Source organism: Ixodes scapularis, unplaced genomic scaffold (genome assembly GCF_016920785.2).
Source record: "Ixodes scapularis isolate PalLabHiFi unplaced genomic scaffold, ASM1692078v2 PGA_scaffold7__128_contigs__length_106722199, whole genome shotgun sequence".
NCBI lineage: Eukaryota > Metazoa > Arthropoda > Arachnida > Ixodida > Ixodidae > Ixodes > Ixodes scapularis.
Genome location: NW_024609882.1, coordinates 102131477 through 102138537, shown reverse-complemented (window position 1 = coordinate 102138537; position 7061 = coordinate 102131477). Strand labels below are relative to the sequence as shown.

Sequence of the window (7061 nt, the reverse complement as noted above, 5' to 3'; positions counted from 1 at the left end):
GCAGCGAGACATCAGAAAGCAACGGCAAATGAGCCTTAAAGTTGACTCTGATGGTGAAATTCAAGCGATAACAATGAAACCTCAGAAGCAAGCAGACAGCGGAAACTGCCACCGTTGCACCAGTAAGCACAAATCTTTTCTGTGCAAATATAAAGACTCCGTCTGCGACAGAGGCCAGAAGAAGGAGCAGATAGCAAAAGCATGCCAAAGTAAGACCGCCACAGTAAAGAAAGGAAGGGACACAAAAATGGGAGAGGGCGTTTACGAAGTATAGATGAACTCTGTTCGATCTGCGAGGTGTACGAAACCGAAGAAAGGTTTCTAGTGCCAGTAAAGATAGAGTCACAAGAAGTAATCATGGAAGTTGACTCTGGAGCGTTTTGCTCAATCATGAGCAAATAAGCGTTTCGCCCGATATACAAGAAACTAATTCTTATTGAGAGTACATCCACCAAGTTGTTAACCTGGTCAAAACAAACATTACCTACAGTTGGCACGGCAATGGTAAGCGTCATGTTTAAAAGACGCAAGGCGGTTTTACCAACCATGGTCATGGCACAGCACGGAAGAAGCTTGATGGGACGAAACTGGCTTAGACCGCTAGGCATCGAGTTACACGGCATCCGACACGTCAGCCCGCCCGAAAACCGCTAACAGCGCGGTTTTCCGAGGTTTTTCGCACCAATTTTTCCGGATTCAAGGGAGCTCCGATCCATATCGAGCTCAACGACGTGCAACCCAAGTTTTTAAAGAGTCGGCCAGTGCCGTTCGCTCTTCAAGAGGATGTGTCTAAGGAGTTAACCCACCTGGAGAAACAAGGCATCCTGGAGCCGATCCAGTACTACGACTGGGCCACACCGCTCGAAGTGGTGAGAAGGAAAAACAGAAGTTTACGCCTGTGCGGCGATTATCGTAGCACAGTTAACAAGGCGGTTAAGAACAACGTCTGTCCACTGCCGACTGTCACCGAGTCGTTTGCCACTCTAGGGTCAAGTATGATATTCACAAAACTAGACCTAGCCCATGCCTCTCAGCAGCTCGTACTTGATAACGAGTCATCAGAAGTCCTCACCGTGAATATGCTGAAAGGACTGTACAAAGTTCACTAATTTCCTTTCGTTATATCTCTCGCATCAGGATTGTTCCAAAGTGTTGTAGACAGCTTACTGTCAGGTGTACCGGGAGTTGTCGTATGTCTCGACGATATCGTTATCTCGGGCTCGACCGTGGCGGAGCACGATGGAAGGTTAAAAGCAGTCATGCCGCGGTTGCAAGACTCGCGTTTGCGGGTGAACAAAAACAATTCCGAGTTCTGTGAAAGAAGCGTAGAGTACTTGGGTCACAGAATTGATTCCACTGGCATTCACCCAAGTAAACAAAAAGTGACTGCAATCAAGAGCGCGCCAAGCCCAAAGAACAAAAAAGAACTACAAGTTTTTTGGGGACTAGTCAACTTTTACAGTAGATTTTTTGAAGGGAAGGCTAAAGTTGCCGAGCCATTGCATCGCCTTCTAGACCAAGAAAGAAAATGGGCGTGGACGCAGGAGCATGGGAAAGCGTACCGGAACATAAAAGGGCTTCTCAGCTCTTACGTAGTGCTAGTACGCTTCAACTCCATACGAGCTCGAGGAAAGGCAAAACTTCAATCTGCTATAAAAAAAATTACTAAATGTCTTAATACCCGTGGTGTCCAAATTTACATCGACAAAACAGCGGCCATTCCGTTCACCCGTCACAAAATGGACAAATATCCACTTAAGATATGCAAGCTTGCAATACCACACATCAAATGCCACACATTCCTGAGAGTCACCATCAACGGGTTGGGTTACCTCATCTTTTCAACCTGCGGGAAGAGCGGACAGATTTTTTTTTTTTTTTATTCTTGAGTGCTTTATTAGTGGAACCTCGTGGGGCGCTACCGAAGGTTTCATATTACCATGCTACAAGTCGGCTTGGCCCTTGTTTGTTGGCTTAATGTGGTATAGCATCTTCATTCTACATTTTACTTACCAAACCAGCAACAAAATTAGCAAAGTAGTTCAGGCACGGGCCGTCGGGTTTATCATCTTACCTCTAAACGTCCTTACTCAGCGTAATCTAAGGCATTGCTAAAATGAAGCAATATATTCAGAATAATATCGGATTGTTGGACCTACCTACCACACCCCAATAAAGGCTCTATGTATCCGTTGTAAACTCGAAATTTAGTGTGTCAATAAGAAATCAAATTCACCATTACTAGTGTTTAAGTAACTCGCTATATTCACATTTACTTGTAATCACGAATCAAGAACTCACATATGTACAGATGGATTATGTACCAAAGATAGTTCCACCGCAAGCATTGTGATTCCGTTTTACGTGCGACACTAGTAGCTGTCCCAAAACGTTCTCAACTGGGGTTTAAGTATGCCGAACTTCGAGAAGCTCTTTGATTTATATTGACAAAGCCATCTCAAGTAGGGACATTATTTTCAGATTCCAGACTGGCACTCCAAAGCATCTCTACATACCTAGGTCTAAGTTACAATGCGCAAATTGTTATCAAGCTTTTTTGCCATCTTGATAAATGTATTAATAGAGTACATTCTGTTGAGTTTCAGTAGATGTCTGGACACTGCAAGGTCTAGGAGCGTTGGTATCCTCATTGGTGTCCTCGTGGAGGACGCAAATGAGGCGTGAAGGGGTGCTCCGACTTCAGCCCATTCCTTACTTTTCAGCGTAGAAAAACCATACTCTAGATGCGACGCTACCTTATACACAAATCTCTATTCCTAAAATGCAACAAATGCAATTTGGAAGAGTGTAGCACACCATTTCGCTCCTTGATATTTAATGGATCCAGATCTCACCTATCGTGTGTCGCGATAGGTGGTATCTACGAGAGCGAACTGATGCTGTTATGCACCGATTACGCCTGGGTGTTTCTTACACCTAACAATTCCTGCACCGAATTAGGGAAACGCACAGTGCAAACTGTCCAGGGTGTGATTGTGTAGAAACTATATCCCATTTACTATGTAAATGTACTTTTTACGTTACATAAAGAGAACTAAAGAGATATCTTTCACATCTGGACGACTTACCATTTACGACGTAATAATTACTAGAGGCCGCAAACGCTTTTTACTTCTTTTTATCAGAAACTTGCTTAGAATTCTGCTTCTCAAAAAGTTTTTTTTATTGCCCAAAAATTGTGTTTCCGTGCAAGACTAAGTTCTGCAGTTTTTCTAAACTTTTTTGGGTTAAAGGGGAACTCCGTCGACTGTTCGAGCTACCTAGTTCAAAGGCATAATCTGAATGCGGGTGGCTTCCTGAGTCCGAAATGCTATTTCGTTCCCCCAGATTCAATCTAGTTAATCAAAAAGTGATATTTTGTTTCCTGCCGAAACCAAAACATCGTTCTCCCTAGTTTTTCCCCGTGTTCCCCGCCGCCCAAGCGTGACGTCACCGGTGGCCAGCAAGGCGCGCGGCCGGAAATCGGGTACGGTCGCGCCCGCCTTTCTCCCGTCTAAGAGCAAGAAAACCTGGGCGTTCATGCTGTTTTAAGTTGATAATTATATATATACGTATGTGCACAAAGTATGGCCTTGGCCTACATGCATAAATATCAGAAAAAAAAAAACGGGAGCAAATAGAATTTTTATAAAACCGTTTTTGCAACTCGCTACGCTAGTTTTGTGATATTGCTGGTAAATCTGTTCCCTCTATTAGAAGATGGCTGGCGAAGAAAGGTCCAAGAGTCACGCACTAAATTTTTTGAATTGCCAAAGCACCGCGGAAAATGCTCGGAATGTGGGTGCAAATGCCCCACACGCTCGTATGACCTGAAGGAACGTGCCACTTGGTTTAGATTTTATTTTTTTTTTTGAAAAGTTACCGTTGCAGGCGTCAGCACGTGTAACTACTCTTGTGGCATGAATATGCTCCTTGGTGCTTAAGTAATTTAGCAAAAGATCTGTAGACCATTTGAAAGCGCTTCTGGTCGATGCCATTTTCAGCGTTCGTGCATGTGGCGCGTACATTGCTCGCCTTCCAAAGCGATGAACATCTGCGTGCTGGGCTGGGACCTAAGACATGTAGACTGTGATTCTCGTAAACAGTGAAATGTATGGAATGGAATTAATTGCATTCGTGTAGATCAGATGGCATGTTACTGGTCATGAAGATCGTGTTGAAATGACGATTAAAAGAACTTCGCAACCACCAAGCCAAACATCAAGGTTCAATGGAATGCGTATAAAATACACAACACACTGTTCATTTCCAAATAAAGAATATTTGCCTGAAGATACAGTAGTGCGTGAAATACAAAAAGGCATCTAAATCCTTTCATTCAAAATAAGTTAACAAAAGTTACTGAAAAAATGTGCACCCGTATTTTTTTTTTTTTTTTACTTTTGGAAAAGAATGCAACGCGTTCAGACACCCATCCACGAGAGCACTTGGGAAGGGGTAATTCTATATAAGATTTCTTTGTTCTAATTAAGTTGGTTTAGCACAGTTTCTGTCAGCTGTAAATTTGTTTTAAAAAAACTTTTCAGTCCCAAATTTCTCCGCAATAGAAGAAATTAAGGACGTTTTCATCACTTCTTCTGCAGAGAATATTGCACGCCAACCATTTGACGAACCAGGTAAGGCTCTATCGTATATTAATGGACCTCAACACCAGCTCCATAAACCTCTGTAATAGCAGACAAGAATAGCAATATGCCGAAAGTCATGTTTCGTTGCTTTTGTTGTTTCAGTCGTTGTCTTAATCTTATCTTAACGACCGGGAGCAGTGTGTAGTAATAGATAATAACATTTCATCTTCCAAATTAGTTACTGCCGGTGTTCCACAAGGAAGTGTTCTAGGACCGTTCCTTTTCAATGTTTTTTAATGACGTTGTTCAGCAAGATAGTAACGCAGTCTACGTTATCTATGCGGATGACAGAAGCCTGTTTATTTTCGGATGGTACACAAACGAAATAATTTTAAAAAGCTGAAAGGGAACTTTCGAAACTGTGGCACTGGTTCAATGAGAATGGTCTAAAAGTAAATAAAAATAAATCTAAGGCTATTTTATTGAAAACTACACATAAGTATAGACACAAACAATACACGATTTATTACTCGGTGACACTTTTGTTGAAAGACTTAACAAACACAGGATCCTTGGAGTTACATTTTCTGCCAATATGACATGGACACTAAGTCCTTATCATCGGCGACAGGAGCCTTGTCACGATGTCAACACATCCTTCTATATAATGCAAAACTTTATATTTATCATGCCCTATTCACTTCACACATAAATTACTGCACGCTCTTATGGGGCACGACCACAGCAGGAAACGTACACACCATCCTTGTTCTTAAAAAAAAAGCAATTCGATATATTGCTAATGTGCCACGATTACACTCAACCGCACACTTGTACACTCATTATGGTATAATAAGCGTAAACAAATATGGATTTCGTTTATTGCATTTTTTTTTCTTGTCAAATGAAAGTTTCAGATCATTTTTAAAAAGGACATCTCACTTATCGAAACCAATAAGTGGCCCTCGCACCCGCAGCTGTGACAGGTGGTTAGTGCTGCGCCGGCGCACTGAATATTTCTCGCAGTCGCTGACATATAACGTACCTTTTATTTTAAACAAGCATCTAGAACAAAGTATTTACTTTGATACATTCACTAGTAAAAAATGTGAGAATTTTTTTGTAAACAATAGATGATAACGCATTAGTCTCTATCTTGTATATGGGAAAGTTTTGGTGTTAAGCCTTTATTGTGATTTTTGTTAGGAAACAAGTCATGTGGGAAATTTTGATCTGTGTCATTTATAATATCATCAACGGTTGATAATATTTATTTAGTGTTTGAGATGTACCATATAGAAATGAATAAGCTCACACGGTGTTTATGTGTACTCATATTGGCACGCGTCATATTTTTTTGTACTTTTTCACAATATGTTGCTGTCTGTATGGGTCCCCATGCACTCTCAAATTGTCAACGACAGCTTTTTCGCCCGGGGATCCCCGACACTGTGTTGGAAATAAAATTGAATTGAATTGAATTGAAATTCAGACTTGAACTTTGTTTAGACGTTTCACTTCTCGTCTTCAACATATCGGCCGCGTGAGTGGAACTCCGAGAGTGGCCCGATCTAGATTCGACGTACCAGACAAAAACTGTGTTAATAAGATTTTGTTTTAAAAAATCACTGAATCAATTGTGAATAACAAATGTGACGGTGCAAAATTTCGAATATAGTGCTAGATTGTGTACTATATTTCTCGATATTATTAGCGCTCTTCTTTGGACGGATGTCGTGATGGTCACAGCCGGCTTGAGTCTGCGCTCGCCACTCTTGAAGCCGTTCCAGCTGCTGAGGGATACTCAACTCGCAGCACGCCGCTATAAAGTGTTCCGAGCAAAACAGAAAATGTTTCACGTGACACCAGTTCTCTCGGCACACAGCTCGCGCAAAAGCACCTTGACGTGGCTGGCCTGCATTGCTGCCGGGGAACGCTTTTTTGTTTTCTCCCACGAAAACAAGGGTAAAACAATTCATCTTTTTCCCGGCACCGTTTGTACAATCTATCGCGGAGTACAGATTGCTACCCATTGCAAAAGAACGTTCAACCTTGAAGCTGCGAAAAAATTATCTCGAACGCTGGCGTCCGGAAAGCCACTTCGCGGCTACCCGGGTCGCTTGTCCGCCTGCACATCCGTGACGCGTATGCGGGTAGGGAAAAGTAGGGATTTTTCATTGTTGCCAGTAGAAAGCCGCCTTCTGGAACCCTCGCGGCCGGCGTAACTTGAAAATTCAATATCTTCACGAAAAAAGTTTATTTTTTTTAATATTTTGGTTATCAGTTGAAAAAGGGTTATTGATGCGGTCTGCAAATTTCCAGCCAAATCGAAGTCTACGAAGAAATCGGCGGGGTTCCCCTTTATGTGGTCCAATTAAAGTGCCAGTACGCCAAACTCGCGGTATGCGGGTTAACATGTGTGATGCACAAACGATGTACGTTCAGCGCTCTGTCATTTTGGTTACGTCGATA

The 7061-nt window shown here is 42.1% G+C and overlaps 1 pseudogene; it reads left to right on the top strand.

The window, feature by feature from the left end:
• The first annotated feature begins 5157 nt into the window (after positions 1 to 5157).
• Positions 5158 to 5726, top strand: LOC120841326 (annotated as a pseudogene).
• Positions 5727 to 7061: the final 1335 nt, after the last annotated feature.